Raw genomic sequence first — 27,309 nt, forward strand, 5'->3', positions numbered from 1 at the left:
TCACTGGTTACATGAAATTTTATTCAATGGCTACTTCCCATTTGAAAGATTTGCATGTTGTCCCTATTTTTTTTTTTTTTTTTACTATTGCTGCAGTTAAAACCATTATTCTTAAAAAAATAAAAAAACCCATTAAATTTATCTTAAGCCTACAGTTCAGTAGTGTTGTGTACATTTATATAGTTGTGTAATCAATCTCTAGAATTCTTTCCATCTGGCAAAACTGTCATTCTATACCCATTAAACAACTTTCCATGTCCCCCTTCCTTCAGCCCCTAGCAACCAGCATTCTATTTTCTGTCTCTGAATTTGACTACTCTAGGTACCTCATATCAGTGGAATCATACAATATTTGTCCTTTTGTGACTGGCTTGTTTCACTTAGTATAATGCACTCAAGTTTTAGCATGTGTCAGAATTTTATTCTTTTAAAGGTAAAAAATATTCCATTATATGTGTAGACTATATTTTGTTTATCCATTCATTCATCCATCAATGGACAGTTGGGTTACTTCTACCTTTTGGTTATTGTAAATAGTGCTGCTAGGAACATGAATGTACAAATATATCTTTAAGACCATGCTTTCAATTCTTTTAGATATGTACTCAAAAGTGAAATTGCTGGGTAATATCTTAATTCTATTTTTAATTTTTTGAGGAACCATTATACTGTTTTTCCATAGTGGGTGCACCATGTTACATTCCCACCAAAAGTGCATAGGGTACCAATTTCTCCATATTCTCACTAATATTTGTTATTTGCTTTTTTTTTTTTAATGGTAACCATCCTAATGGATGTGAAGTTGTATCTAATTGTGAGGCAAATTTAATTGATTTGCATATCCTTAATAATTAGTGATGCTGAGCATCTTTTCATGTACTTGTTGGTCATTTGTATATCTTCTTTGGAGAAATATCTATTCAAGTCCTTTGTGCATTTTTTAAATTGGGTTGCTTATTTTATTATTATCATTATTATTATTTTTTGAGTAGTGGGAATTCTCTGAATATTAACCTGTATGAGATATATAACTTGTGAATATTTTCTCCAATTCCACAGGTAGCCTTTTCACTTTATTGATTGTGTCTTTTTATGAACATCGTTCTTATATCCTAGGACAATGTGAATATTTTTGTAGACTAGATTCTTAGAGTGGAATTCCTCATTCAACTTCCAAAAGTTGTACCAATTTAGATTCTTACCAATAGTGTATGACCATTCCCCCATCTCCATGCCTTCTGCATAAGAGATATATTATAAAAATTGACATAGACATTGAAAAGGATATTTTTATACACAGCCACTCTGTTCTTCAAACAGTAAAAGCCTATTACATCATGGTTAGCTATTAGACAAATTTGGGTCAAATCATGTTCCCTAGACCTTTAACATATATATACAGTAAGAACCTATAACTGAGAAATTAGTTCTGCCCCCAGCCCTAGGGTAAAAAGCTTTTACTTTATTTTTACTAAAAGCACTATAATTAGTTCTTTTACCTCAAGTGATTTACTTTAATGAATGGTGCCATTTTATAGATTGAGTAAATAAATCTACTCTAATTCATAGCTAGAGAAATTATAGGAGAAGCCTGTATACCAGAATAATTCAGTGTATGCCAAGGATTCAATCTCTCAGCCCAGAATTCTTCTCATTGCCAGCCCCTCCACACCACCGCAGGCTTCCAGTTTCAGGAGTTGGATAAGCCAGGCTAACCAAAATGTCTGACATGGGATGAAGGGCTGACTTGGTGGGAGTTGCATCATAGCAATTAAGAAGAAGACCTGGCCCAAGAAGGTATTTCCTTTGTGATTATATTTTTTAAAATAATAATTATAGGAAGATAATCATGCTTTTAGGTCTTGGGGTGAGAAGAGGGCAAAGGTAATGAGGTTCTCACCCTTAAATCATACCACTGTGTAAAGGGATATGAGATTCCTCACACTGACTTTAGGGAGGTTTTACAAAGTGACTGTGTCCTTATGTATTTCCTCTTCTTTCCCTGCTTGAATTTTCTTTATAGAGCACTTGTAAAGGATGAACCATGCTTGTGGATGACCACTTGTCCTCCTGTGTGATTCTGTGTTGGAACACAAGTGTCTCATTGTTCTTAAGGTCCTTTATTGCAGTTTATTAAACCAGAGAAGTGGGGCCTGGTGCTTCCATACAGCTTTTTTAGTTTATTGGCTCTATTTGCTTGTAAAAATATGTTTTCAATTATACTTAAAACATTTGATTCGAACTGCTTTGGGAGAGTCAAGATGTATTGTTTTTCCTGCCTGCATCACATACGTTCTGGTTTATCGGGGACTGAAGGTGCAGTGTGCACTGACGTCAAATGGCTAGTGATAGAACAGAGTCTTGGGAGGAAGGTGCAGAGTAATCTTAAGCTATAAATACTTGAAAAGTAACAAAAATCAGTGTTTATCCTGGACTCGTTGTGAGCATGACAGATTATAGGCATGGCCATAAATGACAAAACTATATGTAAAACCCAAAGGAAAAAATGAGACTGCTTGGAACATAAGATCAAAACAGGAAATGTTGGTTTGAGGTGAACCTCTTTTCCTCAGATAGAACTTTCTAGATTTTTTTCATATAGCCATATCTAATTATTATTATTTTTTGACAATAATGTAAAATTGGAAAGAGCTTCAAAACCACAGGCTCGGTGGGGCTAAAGGGGACATTTTTGTTTTCCTCAGGGGAGTAATAGCTTACAATAAATTTTTCATAGTTATTATTATGGGCCTTTTTTGTCCAGGTCCTGGACAAGAGAATACTGTTTTATTGAATGTTAGTTAAATATTCATCTGTCCAAACAGAATGCACAGATAGATTATACTATGCCCCAAACAGGAGAAAGGAGGCTACAGTGAGAAGTGAAGTGGGAGCTGTGACTAAACTGCCATGAAAGCACCCCATCCCCATACACATGACCCTGGTTGGAACTTCTAAGTGCCAACCATGAGTCAGCAGTATTTTAGCTTATCGTGGATGAACCAGGGCAAATTGTCATTACCCATGGTCATATATCACATATAGAGCAACTGAAGTATCATAGTGCTGAGCTATATCCATTACCAGGAAAGGGTATTTGCTTCCCACTCTCACTCTCCCTACTTTACCAGGTATTGCAGGGCCCCAATTTCCAGCTATGGACCTTAAAGTGCATAAGTATAATTTGGGATACTGGTTAGAAGTACAGATTTCTGGACATATTTCTGGAACATTTCTGATTCATTAGGGCTAGCTAAGAAGGCAGTCATGACACAATAGTCCTAGTCTACACCATGATACACTCTGGTAAACTCTTCCCAGGATAAGGATGAAAGGGAGCGGCTGGGAGTTGTGATGATCATTTTTTTACTTGCAGTGATTGCTAAAGGTCTGTCTTAGACCTTTTCTTTCTGCTCTGTACTGTTGGTTGCTAAAGACTTGATTTTGGAATTCTTTGACCAGACTCTTGACCACTCATTTTCTAGAACCCTGGTCAACCCTTGAATCTGTTGCTTTGTCTCTGGTGTCTGTGGTTCTTTGATTATCAGTTGTGTATTGTTTATTCATTCTTTCATTTGACCAATACTGAGTACCTGCATTTGGTTTCAGGCTCTGTGCCGGGGACACACTGCTTAATAAGACAGACTCAATTCAGGCCATTATGGGGTCTATAGATCAGCGGGAGAGACAGTCAGTTAATTAAAACAGTTACACTGAGAGAGTTGTATACCACAGAGGGAAGTGAGGCAATGTGAGACCACATAACAGGGCATCTTAATCCAGTCTAAGGGTAGGGGTGGGAGGAGGACAGTCAAGGAAGGTTCTGGAATGCTTAGGGAGTTGGGAGGTGATGAGAAGGCAGTGTTCCAGGCAGAAAGACAGAGCAGTGTGAGTGAGAGCCCTAACTGATAAAAAATATGGAGCTTTCAGAGAAAACTGTGACTGTAATAGAGTGAGGTTGAAGACACCAGGTAGCAAGGCAAGAAATGGAGTTGGAAAGAGATGGGCAGGCCCAAAACAGACCTTGTAAATACTATGATGGAGTTTGGACTTTAATTCGAAGACTACGAAATATCTCTGAAAGATTTTAAATATGGGTGAGGCACTGAAGAAGGCTATGGTTGCTATGGGAAGATGGTGCAAATGATTCAGTGAAATCTCCAGAAGGCAAGAGGAGTGGGATGAGAAGGTCCCAGAGAATATGTAAGGGAGGAGACTTAGGCAGAGAAACATCTCTTCCAACGTGTAGATGAAAAAAGGAGTTCTATGGAAAGTAAGCTCACAAGATGATCTGATCATAAATTCCTAACTGGGCAAGTCATGTTGGTAGTCCCTACACAGGCATATAACTTATTTAGTAAAAGGCTTATCTTTGTCTTAAGCAAGCCCTGTCCATTGTTTCTATGCATCTAGGTCAACAGACCTTTGAAATACCCCCCTTTCAGGGCCCTTCTTCCAATACATGACCACCCTCAAGACAGCACACAATCTTAACTATTCTATAATCTAATCTCAACCTTGCTTTCTTTCACCTACTTGTAATCTTCCTTATGTTCCCTCTTTAATTTCAAATACATAAAAGAAACTGCAAAACTGTTACTCTCTAGAAGCATTCACAATCTTTCTTCCTGGCAATTGTCTTTTTTGGTTCAAATAAACTCTTATAAAAATTCTCTACAGGTTTGGATGGTGCTTACATCAACAATTGTAACAGGAAGGACAGCAAAGGACAGAATGTCCTGCAGGTAAATGTGTGTTTGGTAACAGTAGGTTGAGAATGTTTTCATAGAAATTTCCTGTCAGGGAAAAAAGAGTGAAGATATTGAGATGTCCTTAGAGCACTTTAGGTAATGAGATTTTAGCACTGAGATAAATTCTTCGATTAGGCGACATGTAGGATAAGACAGGGATTCAATCTTTTCAGCCAAAGAATGATACTAGCCATTTAGAAATGTACCAAAACTATGTTTTGTTTTGTTTCAGATTGTGAGTGTCTTTAAGATTTAAAACAAAACAACAACTATAAAACATTAAGAAGGGCATACTAGTTATCAAAAATGCATTAATGTGTGAAAGCCCTTTGTACACTATACAGTTGTATGACCATATTAGATTGTGACAGACTTTAAGAAAGCAACATCTAAGACAACAAAAGGCATGACATCTGCTGAACTTTAGGATGTAATAACGAATTTCAGTATTGGAAATCTATAATGAAGACCCTCAATGCACCTTCAGCTTTCGAAACCACATTAGGCATTTTCTTCCCGAAGAAAGATGGAGACAGCTTTTCAAGGCATAAAGCTAGACCATTTTCCTGTTTGTCCTAAAAGCAAGTTTAAACTGAGAAACCATTTTAAAGCTTGAATAAGTAAGATCTGAAAAAAAAAAATCAAGATTTCATTGAGAGGCAAATTTCAGCCCTTTCTTTTATCAGAAGGTTCTGACAACAGAAAAGGGTTGCAGTGGGGACTGCCTGCTCAAGCGAACTTTCCTCACAAATGCATAACACCGGACAGATTTGGACAGATCTGGAATGTGCCATTCTTTTTGCAAAAACGTTTTTCCACTCTTGGCCTTCCAAAACCCAGAGTTCAAAGCTTCACTACTACTTTTTTATGCGGGAGCAAATTGACCACAACACTATTAGAAAGAGACGTGAGTCAGTGTGTTTGGCTCTTTGTTTCTTTGTGGTGTTCTTTGGAAAGAAAATATTGTAAGGAAAGAAAACCAAGGAAAGAAAGACTGACTTCCTTTGCATCTTTTCCTTGAGGGATGTTTGCTTAAAAAATAATAACCCCAAACCAGGCTCTTATTGGAATTTATATTATTTCCAAATTTTGAAGCAGGAACAAAATCCACCATACCTTTGTAAGGTACACTTTAGCTTTTCTCATTATACAAATAGATAAATTGAGTCACTGAGCAGTGAGGTAATTTCTCTGGTCTCAGCTGTGTTAGACGAAAAGAAAGTGTGAACCCAAGTACCATTTTGATCACGCTTTTATTGGAAGCTGACAACCAAAATGTTAAAAATCCATTATACTACATGTTAAGGAGATGAGGTTTTCTAGCTTAACAGGAATTCTATATCATATAATTTACATATACAATTGACTCTTGAACAACATGGGTTTGAACTGTGTGGGTCCACTTACACGAGGATTTTTTTCAATAAATATCTGTATTGTTTCAGTCAGAAGTTGGGAGTTCGTGATGTGGAAGGCTAACCGTACGCATTGTTCTGCACCATTTTATATCGCAGACTTGAGCATCTGTGGATTTGGGTGTCTGTGGGGGTCCTGGCTTCAATCTCCCACGGATACTGAGAGATAACTTAAGTTTTGAGGGAGTCAAAAGTTTTATGCTGCACAGAAGGTCGGTGCCCCTAAACTCTGCATTGTTCAAAGGTGAACCGTATATATTTGCGTGTGTGTATACATACACACACATATATTAGAATAACCTCAACTTTCTCTAATTTTTAGGAAATAAGACATTTTGGATAATTAAAAATTTCCTGATAACTGATATTTTACATGCGTAAGAATCAAAATATGCTTGTTTAGATACGATATATTTAAATTATATAATGTCCTTAATTCTCAAAAGATATTACTAAATATGTTAATATTTATATTCAGCTGTAATTCAGTGACTTCCTCAGGAATTTCCTAAGGCTTTATGACTATTTATCTCCTCAATGAATGTCTTTATGCTTTTAAAATTCTTATCTTTTTATAGTTTCTTTTTCTCTTCCTTTATTGCTAGGCTTCCATACTTCTATTTCTTCCTTCTATCAGTGCGTTTACTTGTTGCAGCCCTTTTCCCTTTTCTAATTAAGTACCCGAGTCTGCTATGTTCTTAGGACTCAGAGAACCACGTTTATTAGAATTATTTGTTAAGTAGAAGTAAATAGGCTTGAAGCAAGAACTTCATATGATTTCTTATGAATATGAATCTAAATAACTACTGTCTTTTATTCTCTGAGTACTTTTGATCTACTTTTTATCCTCAGTTGTGTTCTTAGGGTTGAAGTTTTCAGAAATTGGAATTTTAGATAAATGAAAAGTTACCTTAAATATATTTAATTCTAAAACTCAACTGGGAGTAATTGAATTTTTCACCAGTGAATCAAATAGCGTTCATCCTATAAGCAGTTATTGAAAGCAAAGTTCCTGACTATTCCAGGGCCTCAGGATCTCTTAGAGTCTCAGGGTTGTCCTTGGGACCATTGAAGACAACAAAGTACTCATTATACCCTGTTGACAACAAAATTAAAATTTCATAACAATTTCAGTTGAAAGAATACCAGGTAAAACATAGTTTACTGTTTTGTACATTTTAAAAAGATATATGTTAAATGTCTGGAAATATGTCTGATGAAGTGCTGACTTGTTAGTTTTTTGGCACCTAGGGAGTGTAATGAGCTTGAATTTATCGTCCTTGACAATCATGAGTGAGAACCTTTTGCTGGTGCAGATAGATGTGTTGGGAGAGGACACAGGCCCCCAGCGAAGGTTCACAACACTTTGATTAGCGTGAAAAATGCACAAAAAATGGCCTTCCCTTTGAAGAGAAAGAAGAAAAGGGTTCTCACATTCCCTGTGCATTTATACTCCAAGTAGCATTTTACTGGTTTCAGTGCTTTTCAGCTGCAAACCATGGGTGCAGGTAAAACAGTCCTTGATGGTGTCTAGCACAGGGCCTGGAATGTGGTAGATATCCAATAGCTATTTGTTGAATGAGTGAATAAATGAGGTTGAGATTGGAGTCCTAAACAAACAAAACTAGGGCAACTGAACTTGAAGGACAAAATCCCTTTAAAACTCTTATGGTCCTTCTTCTTTTGTCTGTATGAACTAAAATGCCTTCTACTATAGCTTGCAATTTTCCTTATTTTGACATTGGGCTTCTTAGAGCCATTTTTTTTAATTTTTTCCCCTGAGGGAGCATGTATTGAAACATTTCTTGATAATTAAAGTATAGGGATAAAATGGTGAGGACCTTTTTAACAGAAAAATGAAATTCATGTAAGGTATGTTTCTGGTGGGCTGACATTGAACATTGTAGGGAGGACAAACATGGCTTCAGATATCTTACTGCATCAAAATGTAGGAGCCAGGATGCATTGGGATTCTGGAAGCCTCAGTGAGAGTGCAGTAGAGCATGGAGGCATAAAACTCCAGAAGCCCATGGGATGAATTAAGACCTTAGTTGAGACACCCGAGACAGCCATCTTTTTCCTGATGATGCCATAGCTGCCTATATACGATGTGCATTGCCATGGTGAAGAGAGGGAGGTGGAAATTTCTGCCTTTCGGGAACTGGTGGGGTGATTGAACTAGTGCCATTTAGTGCATCGAACAAACAAATCACAACAACAAAATCGAGAAGAAAAATCTTCCTTCCCTCTCAAAACACTGCTAACCCTAAAAGACCAGAACTCTAAATCGGTCCATAAATTAATGCCCAAATAGCCCAAACTGCCATCATGACAAGCTCATAGCAGACCATGGACTGGGAGTCTAGAGTTCATTAAGTAAACAACAAGGCAGATAGTGACCTTTTTTTGCAATACGTAGGAAGCTATTCTTGAAGTTTCTACCTGCCGAAATGCCTACTATGCTGGTATTTAAGTAAGCATTCAATAATCAGTAGTCATTATTATCAAATAACTTTTACTAAACCCCTTCTGAGTACCAGATATTTTCTCATATATTATCTTATTTAACATTCATGACAATCCTGAGTAGTAGACTTATTTTAGAGCAGAGGAAATAAAGACTCAGTGAGACTCACTGTCTTAACAATGCAAAGTGACTACATTGGTAGGTGGCAGAAGTGGGACTTCACCCCATGATATATTATGCTAAACTCAGTGTTTTTATTCATGACACTACAGTGGCTTCTCATAGACAATTTAAAATGTTTTGTTTTTATCTCCATAAATGACATGCATTTTAGCATTAATTAAAAGGGAGATTTTAAAATATCTTTTAAAAATTACAGCTGGCTTAAAATGGTTTGCGTGTTCTTTGAAATCATAAACTGTACAGAAGATATACCTGCTGATTACCAATGGCATTTCTTATGTTGCCGGTCTTTCCACCACTGCAAGTCTTTTTGTCCACAGATCATTAATAAAATGTTGTGAATGAAATGTCAAATGTCAATGGAGGAAAGCTCAGGAATCTCACCTGTTGGTTTCATATTCTGGTTCCACTACTTACAGCTATTTGACTTTGAGGAAGATTTTTAACCTCTTACGTAGTTCCCTGTCTCATAGGAAGCAAACAGGATAAAATGCAATAATATTAAAAAAAAGCTTTCAGAATTCTGCTTGGCTCAGCATAAACCTTCAATACACATTAACTGGTATTATTGTTGGAAATTTGGGTTCTATCTTCTTAAAAAACACATTCTCAATCACTGAATCTGATTTACTAAGTAACCCTTACAGGACATTCTGTTTTCCTTTGCTGTAGTTTCTTAGTTTTGCAGCTGGGATGCTCTGGACCACTCTTGGATGTGACACTGTGAAAACTCAGCCTGGATTAGCAGAAAGAGAAAGACTTCAGGAATGGGATGATCCAGGCTCATATTCCATCTCCAATACTCATTATCTAAATGCTATTGTGAAATTTACTTAATCTTTCTAAGCCTCCACTGCCTCATGTGCACAATGTACATAAAATCCTTCCTTATCTAATTCAAATGGAGGAATGTATATAAAATACATGCCATAAAATGTAAATTTCTTTACAAAGGAAAATTATCATCATCATCATCATCATCACTGTCCTTATGTTTAAGAGTTTCCAAATTAAGATACTGATACTCTTTTGCTGATGTGGCGATAGTAAATTTTATTTTGTAAAAACAAGATGCATAAAAACAAAAGAAGTTATGGATTATTTTTTTAGTCACTGGCTCACGTCTGCAGATGAGAATTTTATTCATATGTATTCAAATGTGATTTAAACACATGGTGATTCTTTTATGGTTAAATATAAAAACTTTACAAGTGAAATATTATTGTTTCTTTACCATTTACTCTATAGCTTGCTTGTGCTGCAATTTGTAAATATTTTACAAGGCAGGGGAAAATACACACCCATAATTATTTCTTGATGTTGTCTGGCTCATGATAACAGGGTAAATTCTTTTATTATTAAAAAAAAATTTTTTTCATTGAAGGTTTTTCCAGTCACTCCAAATAAACTTTGCTGTGAATGGAAAAGATACAGCTGATTGCCCTGACTTTTTGAGAGTCTCCTCTGCTCTTGTCCCACTCTTCACTGAGTCAGAAGGAAGGCATGTGGTGTGGCCAACCTCTGAAATCATTAAACATCTCCTGTAAACTGTTGCTGTTAGAGACTTAATCTGGTTTATTTTCTGAAGGCTTATTCATAAGTCAAATCTAATCTGCAGCCAGACAGTTTGATCACTTTCCTCTTGGCTTTGTCAGGCATAGGATTTTATTGCATGGTTGGCCTGTTGGCATGATGATTCCTGAAGGGCCTTCGGTAAGTCGGCAAGTGCCAGGGGCATATCATTGTCGAATTCCAAAGACATGCTACCTCCCCTGACCTGCTGGTAGAGGATTTAGCCTTCTTCAAAGCGCCTCAGGTTGTTCATCAGAAATACAGACAAAAATGCTCTGAGAAAATTTATGATAAAGAACTAACTTCCTTTAGAAAGTGATGGGATTTCAGGGAGAGAGAAAAGAAAGAATCTATTTGCTGAACTTGTTTTAGGGACCTGGAAAAAGCCTTTCTCTGTGGTAATGGTGATATTGAAAATTGAAGCAATGCTGTATCTCAGCAGGTATTTAAAACATGTTTTAAATGGTAATAAATAATGTAACTTTCTTTTTCAGAGGCTCAGATCATTCTTCACCTCATTTTGTTTGTATAATGATAAAGGATCCACATAGTGATATAGTGCCATTCTGAGTGAGTTTAAGCCATTAAATAAAAAGCAAATACCATCTGCACTATTTAATTAAAATTATTTATGTAGGGGAGACTCTTTTAAGATAATATAACAATCAGAGACAGACCCAGTAGTCAAGTAGTGCACTGAATGAATAATTTAATGAACACTACTGTGGTCATGGCATTTACTGGGGATATAAAAAAGGCATTGTAATTAACTTTTCCAGTAGTTTATATTCTCATCAAAGGATATAAGGCACAACATATGAAAAGTTAAATATGTATTGTCCAATACAGGAGCCACTAGCTATACATGGTTATTTAATTAAAAAATAAAGAGATTACAATAAAATAAAACTTAAAAAATCCAGTACCTCAGCTACATTAGCCACATTTCAAGTACTCAAGAGGTATACGTGGCTGGTGGCTATCTTATCAGACAGCTCAGGTTTGGAACATTTCCGTCATTGCAGAAAGTTCTAGTAGACAGCCTTGATTTCTCCAATATAGTGTATAAGCAACACACAACTGGCATTGATAGTAACTGCTTGTCAATTGAGAATAGGGAAAGATCTATACAGAGCAATATTTAGAAAGACTTTAATAGGACCTTGAGTTTATGGTTATTTTGACAGATGAAAAGGACAATGGAGGAGATTCCATGGAGAAAAGAAATAAGAATGTTTAGAGGAAGAAAGCTTTTCTGGCTTAGGTCAAATTCCTGTTACCAATTAGAGAGGGATGAAGATAGAAAGATGGACTGGGGTGGGAGACTCGGTTAAGGGACTTGACTATCAAGCTAAGGTGTTTGTTCTGTATTTCATAATTTCACTGAAACTTTTTGAGCAGCATACTGATGGTCCTGGGACAGTGGCACCACCCAGCAAATATTTTTCCCTATATACCTTATTTGGTGTGTAGAAGGCCAGTATTTAATATTAACATGCTGATGGGAATTTATCTTGTATACCATGGTTAGCTCCAGAGTTGAGCCTAGTAACACTGTAGGTATGTGTCCATGGGCATGAATGGACTTAGGTCAAACTGTGTCTTGGAATAATCTATGGGGATAGAGAAAAGCATATTTAGAGCCTTCTCATTCATGGACACTGAATTATATTTCCCCACCTCTTTTTCCCTTTCCTTCTTTGCATATTTATTATGCTCCTATTATGTGCAAAGCATTGAGGGTGTGGAGATAAACAAGACATAAATCCTTCTGCAAGGGGCTTACAGCTCTGTACATAAAACAAATTAATGCCATTACAGAGTGACCAAGGCCTTGACGGGCTGTGCACAGAGTGCTCGGGAGCATGGAAGAGGTGCATAATGTGCTGGTTGCAGGCATGTCTTCTTAGAGGAGGACACCTGATCCGAATTTTGGAAGAGTACAGATTAATTCAGTAAATTAAGTAGGGAATGCTACATGCAGAGAGGGAAGATCAAGTACAAAAGCAAGAAAAGATAGCAGAATGTGATCACTTGGAAAGAGCTAGACCTTGTTTTCTCTTTTGTCTTTGGCACAGAACAAAGGAAGGGCGCAACGTAAACTTATTTCCATATATACCCTCAGGGTAGGTTAGGCAGTAAGTGTAGATAACATAGACATTTGTGTAGCTGACTCAGATGGCTTGAGGAAATCATTTAAATTGTTTTGACTATCACCATCTGGCTACAGATTGTAGTAAAAGTAACACCAAAGAGAATGATCTGGCAAGCCAGATTCAGGTTTCTTTAATGTGCTGTAGTGCCTTTGTTTCAGTCTGTTTCTCATATAATTATGGGGATTTCTACTGCCTTAGGAATGACATGCTAGGTTGTCACTCTCTTTACCAGATCTATGCCAAGCAACTTGTGATCACTGGGGAGAATTTATGGAGAAAACTTAGCTCTTACAAATTACCCTAGGGAGAAATGATATCTTTTTTTTTTTTTCCTAGTTACACAGCTCTTACTTTTTTGGCTCTGAAATGACAGCATGCTTTTAGGAAAAAATACAAGAAAGAAAAATAAATTAAAATCACAGTATTAAACAAGAAACAGAGCCAGTCGGCAGTGTCTAGGAACAAAGCCACTGGAATTCTCTCACTTTCTTTATGAGTCAGAGGCATTGTCATAGGGAGTTGATGTTTTTTCTCCCTTTTCTGACACGACATCATGAGAGACAGCACGGAGAAGCAGGAAGACAATGGACTTTGGAGTGTGATCTCGATGGGAATACTGGCTCTGCCCCTTCTTAGCTGTGTGACCCTGGGCAAGATGTTTGACCAAGTAGAGGTTTGGTTTTTCTCATTTTTAAACTGAGAATAATAAAACTGTCCTCATAGGGTTAATATAAGGAACAGAGATAATGAGACAAGCACAATGTCTAGTCCTGTTAGACATTTAATAAATAATATCTATTATAACTAGTAATGATAAGTTTGAGTTTCTGTCTTGGATGACTGTTTGCTATTTATTTTCTTAAAGGAGAGGGTGCTCCACTCTGCTGTTTCTGGGATATTGGCCTCCAGGCATTATCTTTGTGAAGGCAAAAGAGAATTCCCAGAGTAGAGCTCTAAGAGAAATATGGATTTGATGGGGGTGGGAGGTCTGAGCATCACAGATAAACCAAATAATCCCCAATGTAGCAAGATATACAAAAATATCAGTAAGTGTGTTCCTATTGTAGGAATTAGCTACCTATTGATGGTGAAAAGTAAATGCTCAAGAAAGTTGTTTGGCTAATGAGTTAAGTTAATTAATGGTGGTTAAGGTGAAACAAAATTATTAGCTCAGAGATTGTTGATCTAATTCACAAAATTATCTAGACTCCTTGTTTACTGGACTTATTGCTTATTATTGGTCATTTCTCTATTTATAACACAATATCCAGACAGTGGGAAAGAAGAGGGAAAGAAGAGATCATTTCAATCTGTTTGATCTTCCCACCTTCCGGCCTTCCTTCCTCCTTCCCTCTTTCTCTCCTTTCCCTCCTCCTTCTATCCATCTATCCATCCATTCATTCATCTCTCTATCTAGAATATGTAAAATATTTAAGTTATTTTGGCATTTCTGCTATTACTATTATTATAAAGAACTGAGCTGTGGGCTCAAAACATGTTTATCTGCTTCTTTTGTTCCTTTTTCATCTGTGTTTGGAAATCACAGATGAAAGCTTCGGGATCGTTTCTTATTTTATGATTTAACATAACACAATTTTTACTGACACTCAGTGTGTATTACATACTGACTAGTAACACTGAAAGCACCGTGTCTCGGTAGATCTTGAAATAATGAAGCAGGGTGGCGATTCCTAAACTGTCCCCAAGTCATTTGTAGAATACCAGTCCTAAGAGATGCTCTGAGGCTGAGAAGATTTGTCATCAAGTAAGTTTAGGGCATGTTGTTGACTAACTTTTTTGAAGAATACATACCTAGCATGTTAGGTTTTTGTCAAGTCTTGCAGTGAATAAAATTAATCATATTGTTTTATTGAGTGTTTCTAAAATTTATTTGACCACAACATTTTTCTGCATAAACTCATATTAATGTCCCAGGTCTTGCTATTTTTGAAATATACTTTGGAAAATGTTGAAAAGAGGCATTCGGGGATTTTACACAACATAACAGTCATTATTAAAAATTTCACCTTTCTCCAGTTAAAATAGAATTTTTAAATTACAATCTTGTTTGTGCGAGGAATTATTTTTTGACTGGCATCAAAATAGGGACAGGTGAACATATCAGCCTTTTGAGACTCTTAAGCCAAAATTTTTGCTTCTTTTTCTTTTTCTACTTACCCTTGACCTTGTCTGACCCTTTGAGACATGTGGAATTGTCTTCTGTATTCTAAAACACAAAAATGTTCTTGCTATATCTTGGAAGGTTATGTGCTTATTTGGAATTTTATTCTCTTTCGATTTGGCTCTGTATAAATACCAGGTGTTGTGGGTATAATCCATTCACTGTACCAAGCAATAGTAACAACGTATGCTTAAGTAGCATCATTTTATAAAATACTTTTACAGGATCTCAAATGCCTCTAAATGGTAAACAGAGTGGCTATTTGAGAATTGTTCTTCTGTGTAAGATAAATAAAGTAAGGCACAGAGATGACCAATGACTTGCCCAAAGAGTCAGGTGTTTTTGAGATTAAAACATTGAAGATTTTTCTGGAATAGGGCTTCTCAGGCCACATGCATTCCAACTTCATAGGGTCATCTCTATTGACATCAGCAATAGCCTTGAAAAGAGGATTGCTCTGTTTTCCTGTGAATGTCATAATCTTAACAAAGCAAGCAGCCCTTCTCTGGTGTGCCAGGGATTTTTTTTTTTTTTAATGGTCTTAATTGATCTCTATCCCCCAAAGGATTCTGAATTATGCAAGTATCTCAAGTCTTAACAAGCCATCCCCACACAGCTGTGCAATGGAACTGTTCAACGGAAAGGTATTCACTTTGGTCTAGGCAGGGCTGTGGCCGTTCCCTGGAGAGACTCAGACACAGGAGTGCAGGTTCTGGGCCATCTTAGTTGGAGAAACCTGTTGGCCCATTTCTGCTTTCTTTCTTCCAGCTCCTTTCCCCCTTCTCTGGTGACAGGAGGGTCTAGTCATGACAAGACCCCAGGACTTCTCTTTGAAACTCATGAGATCTTCTCAGCCTGGCCCTCACCCTCGGCTCTCTCCGTCTTTCCCTCTTGTCGACCCCTAGCTGCCAGGGTTTGTTTATTACCGAATTGAGCATTTAGTCTTGGCTGGTGGTGGCCTAGGAAATAAGATTTTCTAAGATTGCTTTGGTTTTCTTTCTAATAAACTTCTACAAGCCTGGATATTTCTGGCATTGCTGAAATACAGGTGATTTATTCCTAAAGGCTTAAATTGGGATTTTTTGTTTTGTTTTGTTTTGCTTTTAAAAGGAAACCAACAGTGTGATACATTTCCATGGTACATTTTAGCCATTGTTGGCAAAGCACACCTTGCTCTGCCTTTTATCAGAAAAATTCAAATCTGAAGGCCCCCCTTTAGGAATTAGTTTTCTATTCTGAGACACTCAGCCCCCTAGTTCCCTCTGCTGATTGAAGACATCCTCTCAACTCATTAGAACAGGAGATTGGAATAAACTGGGAGCTGGAAGGGGAACTAGATGTGTTGTTAAATTAGGAATTGTGGATCCAATAGCAGATTTTTCCTGCAGATCCCTTTTCTTCCAACCTCAACAATCTTGGCCATCTAAGCCAGAAATTTTTAGCTCCACCTAGTGTCTCCCCTCGTGTACTTCTTGGCCTTATCTTGGATCTGCTTTTTAACACAAGGCCGCTCGTTTGAATTTATAGCACTGATGAACACCATGAGCCCTAAACTTTAAGACTAGACAATCGCTAAGTAAAGCTCTTTAAAGACATAAAATAATCTACAGTCATCGCTTTGAATTTATGAACTAAGTTCAGGTTTATCTTTAGAGAGCTCATGGTGATAGTTGGAGGAACATACTAAAAGGCATGACAGCTGTCAAAATGTCTCCCAGCTGCCCTAGGACAATGCTCTTCAACTAGCGCTTAAGATTTGCTGACTTCCTGTTGAACTAAAGGTAGCGGTGGCTTAGCCACTCTGCTTCTGGGTAGCAAAACTACACACACCAGCCATAGTTGCTCTAGTACATGGAGCTTTAATTATGGAGGCCACTGGTCCAGGCTTTCAGAAAAACAGCTGTTTTATCTAGCTAACAGGGCACTGGAGAAGCTCCCCAACAGGCTGGATATATTTTATCTCCTGGAGAAGCCAACAGCTGACACCCACACCCAGGCCTATTCAGTTGGAGTTGGAAAAGTAGCACACAAAGTGATTAATTGTCTTTAATCTCAGCACATCACATGATGCCAATGCCTAAATATCCTGTGATGTAAACACATCAGTAGAGAGCTTAAGAGAGGCAGTCTTCAAGGAAGACTTACTTAAAAGAATGTTTTCACAATGATGCTTAGTCATAGACTATGTAAGCTTTAACATACAATAAATCAATTTCAGAAACGCAATTACTATTTCAAATATATGCAAACAATTGTCAGGCATGCTTTAGAGGATGTATTTGGGGTCACACATTTGTCCACTTATTTAGGGTAAGTCGTTTCCAGAAATAATGCACAAATGTTCTTTTCAACCTTCATTATTTTCTATATTGGAGTAACTTTATATACTACCAAAAATTGTTTTGTGATCTTAGCAGAGAACATTTTGATGACATAGACATAGTATATTGAGTCAGAGTCAAGTCCAAATGAGGTCAAATGAGGCTCTTTTCTCAAATGAAGTCCAGTTGAGGGTTAAGAAGAGTTTTAATGGTTATAATGCTTATAAAGCTAGTCCTCAAATGATGTATGATGTTGTACTGAAAGAAGCCTGACCCAAATAGGATTTTATCTCCTAAACATTTGAGAGTCTTGGTTCAGACAATCTATTAAGAAATTTCTTCTCCAACATCTCAAAACTCTCTGGAGTCTCTCCCTCTACTGTTTCAGAGGAATAAACCCTGCAACCTGCACCGTTCTGTCTCTATACTCTTGGCCCTTTGATGACCCCTTTCTTTTGTCTCAGCACATCTCATGCCTACATCCCTCAACCAGTATGTCCCTCAAAGTTTTCTCTGACTGTCCATTATGCATATTTTACCCTTTTTGTCATTAAAGACCTGGGAAGGTGCAAGTATCTATTGGGTGGGAGAAGAGGAAGGTTATGCTATAAATTCATCACAAAATAATACATTTGTTATGTGACATGAATATTGGAACTAGATGTTTAAGTCTGCTGTAAAAAATAATATAATTTCTGGTATTCAAATAAATATGGGAGGACTAGTGACAGTACTGTAGGCAGGGAAATAGCTTAGCCATTGATAAGGCTACAGAACTCTCCTATATTTCCTAAAGCAAGGGAGGATCTTAAAGTTGATATGTTTGAGATTTGAGTACCTATAAGTCCTTATACACTCTTTATAAGGATTTTTATGAAAGCAGCTAAGAAAAATGAATATTTAACACTTAGTTGGTTTTTTTTTTTTAATTCACTCACCCATTCAACACAAATTGACCCAAGGAACTACTATGTACCAGGTCCTGGAATGGAGAAAGCCATATAAAGTCCCTGTGATGATGACAATCAGTGATTTCACTCTTCACGGGGGTTTGGATCAATGTTTAGACATTCTGTGGTAGAGGTATAGCTGCAGCCCAATACCTCTACCAATTATGGTTTCTGAGAACCTTGTATGCTAGGTTCCAACAGAATTCTCATTATCGTCTGAGACATCTTATGTACGCACTGTGTGGAGAAGACACATTATTATAGTTATTCAAGACAGAGTGCTGATCAGAGAGTCTGGCTACATTAACTCCAGCCCTGGTTCTGCTACACACATCTGGGTGACCTTGGGTAAGGTATCAACCTCTTTGAATCTTTTCTAATTTGTAAAATTAACTTTAGTTAAAATTAGCTCCAAGGATCTTCCCAGCATTTATATTCTGTGATTCTATAAATAAGTTTTTCAATACTTAAGAAGTTAGAATAGGGACTAGTAAATAAAATTGCTTTGAAACTTTATTTCAGAGAGTCTATTGGAGGCAAGTAGTGATTTTAAATTACCTTTCTTCAAGGTATATGAATTAAAGTTTAGAAAATATAAAGCCTTTTTATTTGTTGGAATAAAAATTGACATCCTGTTTAAGAAAGTATGAGATTTTTAGTAATGATGAAAGCCACAAGTATGACTGGTACTCCAGAAACTTGATCTATAAGAATTAAAAAGAGATTTCTTCCACTGAGAGAGAAAAAAGATAGCACAGAGGGGTTATGACTGCATTTACAAATCCTGTGCTGAAGGAGAGAAGGGCAGCTTTTGTTTTCCAGGAAGGACAATAGAAGTAAGCCCCAAATAAACAGAAGATCAGATATGTTTTAATATTTTATATACTCAGCTATAAGTGCTGGGAGTTGCTCGTGCTATCATGCTACATTGAGAATTCATTATTATTATTAGAATTCATTATTATTTAACTGATTACTCTGTGGTCAGTTTGGGGAACATTTTTGTTTGTTACTTCAGTTTGATGCTGTGCAATTTCAATGGCTCTTTGAATTTGCATACACAGGGACCCCAGATTATAGATATTTTGACTTTGTGTGTCTCCCTGCAAGTCTATTTGCTTGAGGAAAGATTATAAAGAACCTTCTTCTTCAAACAGCAAACATAGTTCCAAAGCGGTAGTGGAATATCAGATTAGTGCCTTTCTCCGTTGGTGCTGAAATATGCTTAATTCTCTCTCCCACTCTTTACCCCTTGTCTCTCTAGAAAGGGGAAGTTTAGCAGCACTCTAATTTATTGCTCTAGGGTGTAAATTGCTGTTAATGACCGCCAGGCCACTGGAAGTACGTTTTCATTATATTTTCACAATTTTCTAACAATTTGTGAGCTAGTCCTTTTTAAAAAGAAATTCTGGATGCTTTGGTAAGTTAGGAAGGAGTCCTTTTCACACAAAATTGAAAAGAGAAAGACTCTCTAAATTTCGAAGGGCAGTCATTCTCTCCTTAACCTCCACCTTTCCTCTCCTTTAATTTTTTTTTTTTCACTCAATATTTAGAACACTGCACCTCTCCAAAGAGAAGACTGCACTCTAGTCTCAGGATATGTACCTTCTTTAAATTACGTATATGAATTTATGGGTTTATGGGTATCTGGTGGAAGAGAAAGCTAAGGCATGAAGAAACACCTCAGAGGGTTCCTTGGTGGACTAGAGGTTGAGAAATATGTCTGCATCCTAATTGCTCTACAAATTGCCATCCCAAAGTGGGTGACCATGAATAAGAAAGAGTAAATTGCTACTACTAATTTCTAATTTGCTAATAATTACCCAGCATCGAGCCTTTTGGGAGAACTAGGATTGGTTTTGTTGATGTGAATCACCCATTACTTGAAAATATGTTCTGAGAGTTTTTACAATCATAATATAGCGTTTAAAATTATAACTGGCAAAATCGTGTGGGTTTTAACATGGGGCAGATCTGCAATCATTCTTGTTTTTATAACTGAGCTGTTCCCTTCTGTAGGAAGGGCACGGTAGAGATGGATCTGAACTTATTGGTAGAAATACTCTCACTGATTTCAGAAAGAAATACAAGAGCAGATATGGATTCTGCTCTTCTGCATCTCCTCATATTCCATGTAAGTAAGGGCAAAAAGAAGGCGCGTTTGTAACAGATTCTGGTCTTTCTATTCTCCTGGAGCACTTCCTAGGAGCAATTCCTTCCAGCTTTCTCTCAGTTCTCTACTTATTCACATTCTCTTCTCCTTGATTTTTGATTCACAAGTGGAAATACAGTGGAGTATGCTTTCCGATCATGAAAAGAATATTGTTTTGTACCTTTGAGAATAGTAGAAAATCTGAAACATGTGTTTCCCTAGGTACAGCAGGCCCTCAAAGTCAGCAGAGCACCCTCTCGGTATCTAATGAGCCAGGTAGCTGCTCATCTTTTCTTTTTTAGAAACAATAAGGATTTGTTCAAAGCCTGATGGAATAATGTTGGATAGTTTTGGCCATGAACCCAATCTGGGGGCAGCCATACAATGGCATAAAGAGGAGACTCCTGTGCAAATGGGGAGACACTAGGGTAACTACTTGAAACCCCCGCCAATGATTTTTCTAAAAACTTAAGGGAAGTGTCATCTTGCCTGATGTGCACCCCATGGAGAAAGAATTACTTTAAGTGTCTGGTAAAGGCCCCTAGGGGAGTTAGATCATGAGCAATCTAAGATGATCTCACTCAGTTATTCAGGGTGTTGAACTTGATGGCACATGGGGGAGGCAGTTACTGTTAAATGGTTCGTAGCTGGTGGAATAGATCAACTGCCAGGAAAAGCAGAAGCAAACCCTGGGAGAACACTTTTCATCACCAAACTTAGGAACAACGGGGAGTTTTTTTACACTGGGAGCACTTTTTTTTTTTTTTTTTCTCGCAGAAAAGATAACTTCCCTTAAGGGAATCTGCTGAATGAGGCAGTGTATTTTCACCCTTGTGATGATGGGCGTGATTCCGACACTACCATAAAAGAAGAATGAACTTGGACATACCACACACTTGGTTTGGCCTTGTCTCATACCTGTGCTCTTGTCACGGTTGATTACCCACTTACATCAGATATGAAGCAAGCTGTCTGCACTGTGGCTTGAGATAAAAGCTATTTCAATATGCCCAGGTCACATTTTATCTTGGCCAATAGTAATTTTATATCATTTTCTTAAAGAAAACCACACTCTTTGCAATAATTTTTTTCCAATGAAGCAAAATTTCATATGACAGAAAGCTTTACATATAACTTTCATTTGAATAATAGCATTGAATCCCCTCCATGCCAAACAGAATTTTAAAATATCTTTATTATTTCTTTTGATATGCAAACCATAAGGAGAATAAGTTTGGAAGACCCTCAGTTAAACTTCTAATGATTCTACTTTAATAGTGGAGCATTTTTTTACAGCTTTGGTGAGTTTTCCTTTTTCAAGTTAAACAATATAAACAAACCAAAAAAAAAAAAAAAAAAGTCATACTTTTCCCCTCTTACTTTAAGAATCTTAAGAGCTCAAATAGTGGTTTGGTTTCCTGACTGCCAGCTTTGGTTTGCCTTCTTTAAGCGGTCTTGTGCAATTCCCCAGAGGAAACATTGGAAGAGGGTTTTTCTCCCACATGAGAGAGTTTCATCCCACACAGCCCACAGATTTTGATGCCAAACTTCATAGACCAAGTGTCTGGTTTTACAAAAGTAGCTGTGGAATATGTTTTTCCTTTCACAGGTGCACGACACTCACTCTCAAACCTCAGAAATAAGAAGATTTCAGTCTTCAAAAATGAGAGTAGCTTATCCACTGGATATCTCTGTGAAAACTAGGTGTCAATCAGGTCGATTTTAATTTACCAGATGAGGGAAAAGAAGGTGGCAAGCAGAGTTCAAACCTCCAAAGCCTTCTAGCGGTTCTTTCTTTACAACTGTCTGGTGTACACAGAAGTATTGTATAATTTGGCCTGTATTTTTCTCTTACTGTGAAACATATTGAAACACTTGATGTTTAGGTGTGTGTATAGAAATCCATGAAGTCCTTTTATACACTTTACTTCCAACCCAATTCTCATTTTAGGATGTCTTGAAAAGAGAGCTTTGTGAGAGCATATTCTGCCCCAACTTGTAAACTTGGATTTGTTCTTTCCTATCTACCAGCCACCTGATCACCGTCCTGTGTAAAGGGCACCCGTTCACATCATTTTTTCCAAGCGCTTAAACCTGGAAAGATATTTTTAAAAGGACTCACGGAAGCTGTCTTGGGGGTTTGGAAAACATCACAAAATTGTTAGCAGACCTTTTGACTATGCTATTTTTAGGAAACTAATTGTGTTCTTTTAAAGCACATTTTTGACAATGGGACAAAGTTTTCCTTGCCCCCACTGATAATGTGAGGTATTTACAATGAAAAACGTCAGTAAAACGCCCCAAACGGATACATTTTAACCTCAGCAACAGTCAGCAGCAGGGGAAAAGTGATTTAAAAAGAGAAAAAAGTTTTTTGCGATATTTATGCTGCTGTTTCTGCCCAAAATGAACTTTTATTTTACAGTTCAAACAGAAGTTTGTTTTCAAACCAGTTGCTAGTTAAAGGAGCAGCTGATCTGGCATCCATAAGACTCAGCTCAAACCAAACAGTAAGTCTGCTGACCATAGGAGACTTATTTCCCGCAGCAACCCCTGTAGGTCAGATGCCTGCAGAAGTGTTGTCTTACCTTGAGCACGTAAGATCCAGAAGAGAGGCTCGGGGGCTCCCACAGGAGAGGACCGGGAAAGTGCTCTGATCTGGTGCTGGTAACATGCACTTGGCTTTTATGGGCAGGTGGGAGGAGCCGCTCCTCATAGTAGGTGGGCAGGGAAGGAGCGGCGGGCGGGCAGCCCCGGGAGGAGCTGGACACTCTTCTCTGGGGAGGGGCGGAAAGGGCAGAGCGAGGAGCCCGAAAGAGGGAGGAAAGACGGGGTTGGGGTGGGAGCGGGGTGGGAGGGGGGCGAGGAGGGAGGTGTAGGAGCAGAGGAAGGAGTGGAAAAGGGAAAGGGAGGGAGGGGGAGAAGGAAAAGAAAAAGAACGAAGGGAAATAGAGAAATAGAGAAAGGGACCACATGTGGGGAAAGGTTGGGGAGAAAATGATTAGGAGACAGAGACACCCAAACACGCAAGATATGGAAGAAAAGGGAGATGGGATTATTTTCCGTTTTTTGTATGACATTTTTGGTGGGGCGGGCGGGAGGGGTGTGTTGTGGGTGACTGTTATAATTAAAGGTGTTTTCTGTGAATTTGAAAAGCTAAATAACGGTTCAGGAAAACTGAAGGGTTCCTAAGCCAGGCAAGGAGGGGAAGCTGGGCGTCGGAGGAGCGAAGCCCTAGTGCTGGGTGGACGCCGAGCGGGCGGGAGCGCGGGGCGGACCCTTACTGGCGCGACGGATGCTGGCCACCCCCAGCGCCCCCAGCCCCTGTCATCCTACCGCCCGCTGGTAAAACCCGGCCCTTTCCCTCATCACTCCCGGCAGTGCTTATTTGACAAGAAAGTTCTCCTTGTGCTGTCGGTAGTGTGCAGCATCCAGAGGCCCCTCTTGAGACTTCCGCGGCATTAAGGTAAATCCAGCAAAGGTTGGGGAGGATCAGCAGAGACTGGCTTGTTGAGAATGGAACCTCAAAACCAGCCTCGGTCCTCCAACATTTGGTTATGTAACAGAATTTCAGGGCACTCTGCCCTCTTGTTATTTTCGGTATTTAAAAAACTCTCATTCCTAACAATTGAAAAACGTCTTGGTGCCATAGCTCGCTCGCTCGCGCTCTCTCGCGCTCTCTCTCTCTCTCTCTCTCTCTCTCTCTCTCTCTCTCTCTCTCTGTCTTAAACATTAAGAGGGGATTCAACCAACAAGCAGCTGAAGGATCAGGCAGAAATTCTTAGCAAATGTATTCAGAGGAAGAAAAACAAGCTCCTTTAGCTGCTGAGTGGTGACTCACTTCCCAGCCCAAGTCTGATTTTTGCCACCAAAGGAATTAAAGCATTTTAAAAGAGAGAACCTGAGCCTCAGGGATGCGGGTACTGAGAGGGGTAAGGGAAGGGTAGGGGATGGGTGAGTGGGCTGGGAAAAATAAAGGAATTAATTTTTACTGAATATATTTATATGTAACTATATAACTATATATAAAACAATGTGTAATATATATAACTTGACACAAATGTAACGATTCAGTTTTCCCCACAACTTTATGAGTTAAATATGATCCATATCATGTAAAAAAAATTTTTTTTTAAGAAAGGAATCTCAAAGGGGTTAAGCAACTAGCTAAAGCTAACAAGGCAGGTGGGGGGCGGGGGCGGGCACAGCTAGTGAGCTCGCACCAGGCTAACATATAGAACATTTAGCCTGGTCTCAAGTTAGATCCTGATGTCTTTGGGGGTTACCAGGCTCCAAGAGAACAAAAAATAATGGCTATGAGAGGGGTTTCTACTGGGTACTATTGACATCTTGAGCCAGATAATTCTTTGTTGTAGGGACCTCTCCTGTGCAATGTAGAATGTTGAGTAGTGTCTCTGGCTTCTACCCACCAGATTCTAGGAGCACCTTCCCTCCCCAAGCTGTGAAAATCAAAAATGTCCCTACACTTAGCCAAATGTCTCTGGGGGTCATAATTCCTACTTCCTTTTAAGAACCATTGGTCTAGAGAAGTCCACAACTATAAAATAGAATTTTAAAGAAATTTGTTAAGAAAATACCCAGTAGTGGTATTTAGATAATAATAATACTGGCTGCCATCTGTGCTAATTTTACACAGGACTTAGTGTTTTACGTATTCATATTCCTATCCGTCTGCTTCCAGAGCCCAAAGTCTCAGTTGCTTCCTTTGTAACTAAGCTTATTCTCAATTGGGTACAGCTGGGGATCAATAAGTAAGACCCCACCATGTGCCTGGGGTGTGAAGGAAGATTAGTGATGCATGAGAGGAAAACTTTGCAAATTTTATCATAAAAATTTTGACATTAGAAAAATTATTCAAATGTTACTCATAATTTTTACCTTGATTATTTGTCTTAATATTTACAATTTTTCATCTCTAATGCCCCCAATTCAAGTTATATTTAGTAACTTTTTGAGCTGTGAAAAAGTTATATCTAGTGGTTAACTAGCTAGCAGAAGATAAGTTCTCAATTGATATGTATAGTCCGATTGAATGAATGACACTATTGAGCAGACGTATAATGGCCAGTATTTATTAGTTCAGTGAATGAATAAAATTTTGAATTAATTAATGCTTAGAAAGCTACAGCTGTCATATTAGCTTTTCTGTCCATTTGCTGTTTGGTTTCACTCTCTTCTCACCCTCCATAACTTAGTTTTCCTCTTTCTAGATAGCATATTTGTCTTTTGAGGATGTGGCCAAATCCATTAAATGAAATCTATGAAATAAATAACCCCTGTTACTGGACCTAGAAGTAGGACTGCATTGACTATTCTGGGCTGACCACTGAAATCAGATGTGATTTTACAGGCAGGGTACCACTTCTAGCACTTTTTAATTTAGCAAAGAAATGTTTTCTGGGCATACTAAAGAGGACCCAGTTAAAAGAGCATCTGGGGTGATAAACATGTTAGTAGATATCTTCATCAGATTACAGTAAGTCATCTTTTCAATACTGATTCAATGCCTCTCAAACATTCCAGGACCATCACATAGTTGTGAAAAGCAGAAACAGAAACGGCAAAAAAAGCACATTTGAAGGGAAGGCAATTGAAGCCTGTATTTTCCTTCTCCTTTTTCCTCCTTTACTCCCTCCTTTCAAGCCTGAATATCCAGCCAATGTAACAAAAGAGCTCTTTTCATTTTGTTTGGATGTGCTAATGATTAGTTCATTTCTCCAGTTCACACTTGCCTGAATCTGATTCAGTAGCAGATCTGGACAACAAGTCAGTAATCCAAGAATATATTCTTTGCTGACTCTTAGCATGCCCTTCTAGAACCTCTCTGAAGGTGACTGAGGTTTGAAATGACCTAGTTTGGTCTTCTGTGGAAAGAAAGGAATCCAATGACAACATACTAGATGCTGCGAAGTTTCCATTGTGTGGATATAATAACAGCTACAAATGATTACTTATTTTAAAGAGCTTTGAAAATGGAAACCTTGTTTTGGGTTATTTAGAATTAATCGATTCACAAATATTTATTAAGAATGGATACCAGACAGTGTGGAGTATTCAAAGCAGAGGAAAACAAGAATGTAGATTTGTTCTCATGGAGGAAAGAAGCATGAAATCCTGGTAGTTGGGTAGCAAAGAGACTTCAGGGAGGAGGTAGCAATTTGAGCTGAGCCGTGGAAAGTTGCATTTGCATAGATGGGTAATGAAATGTAGAGCAAGGGAAGGAATGTGTTCAACTGGGAAAGACACATGAATATTTGGAGGGTGGTGAATTGGTCAACATGACTGAGCGGAAGGGCCTACGTAGCAGAACAATGAGGCTAAGAAACAGGAAAGGAGAGGTGGGGTCGCCTGTGGAAGGCCTCAGAAGTCACCTCAGTAGTCTGAACTGGATACTGTAGGCAATGAGTAGTCATTAAAGACTTTTGAGCAGTAGAATGGCAAGATGAAAATGGCTTATTATTAAGATTTTACTTTTCTTTCATAGTGTCATTATAGTAGCTTTGCAGATAAGTGCTTTCCAGTATGCTAAGGGACATTAGCATGCCTAGAAACAGAAAACTGAGTGTCTTTGACCTACAGACTTGGAGGCCGGCGTGAGGTGGCAGAAATAAAGGTGGCTCTAGCCTATAGTATTTCTACAGTGCCCTGTGTGGTTGTAAGGAGAGGAAGGCAAGATTCTTGCAGGCCGTGGCCTAGATGACAGCTGGGATTAATTTGAAGGGTGTTGTCTGCTTTTTGTGTCAGAGAAACCAGTTTCTTCCTTACCTGTTGTAGCTTTAGTAATCAAACAGTATTTATCCCTAGATAATGGGTCTGATGTATGAGATCCTTGAGTTTTCAAGGTCTCCTGGATTAAAAAACAATGGAATCTGGCTTTAAAAACAATTACCTTCACATTTTCAAACACCTAGCTTTCAATTGTTTCATATATTACCCTTGGCAGATTTCAACCTCCAATTCTCCCTCCCACTCCTGAGTGCTTCAAAATGCAAATGAACGTGGCTTTTGGTCTAAACAAAAAGTCACTGACGACTTGAAGTTCAAAGTACAGAATTTTGTTCTCCATCTATCAAATGACCCATCAGTCAATCAGCCTACGCTTGTGCTAAGTATCACCAAATATGACCTTGGCCTGCAAG

At 38.1% G+C, this 27,309-nt stretch overlaps 1 protein-coding gene across 3 annotated transcripts in view; it reads right to left on the reverse strand.

The window, feature by feature from the left end:
* Positions 1–22,922, reverse strand: part of COL8A1 (collagen type VIII alpha 1 chain) — a 136,664-nt gene extending 113,742 nt beyond the window's left edge. For 2 of the 3 annotated variants that reach the window (XR_002779082.1, XM_011354510.2), the window contains exon 1: positions 22,738–22,921. The gene's annotated coding sequence lies outside the window, so the exon portion shown is untranslated. Of the gene's footprint in view, positions 1–22,737 lie in introns of all 3 variants that reach the window. The other variant, XM_011354517.2, reaches the window with a different exon arrangement.
* Positions 22,923–27,309: the final 4,387 nt, after the last annotated feature.

The sequence above is a fragment of the Pteropus vampyrus genome, unplaced genomic scaffold, assembly GCF_000151845.1.
Source record: "Pteropus vampyrus isolate Shadow unplaced genomic scaffold, Pvam_2.0 Scaffold1, whole genome shotgun sequence".
Classification (NCBI taxonomy): domain Eukaryota; kingdom Metazoa; phylum Chordata; class Mammalia; order Chiroptera; family Pteropodidae; genus Pteropus; species Pteropus vampyrus.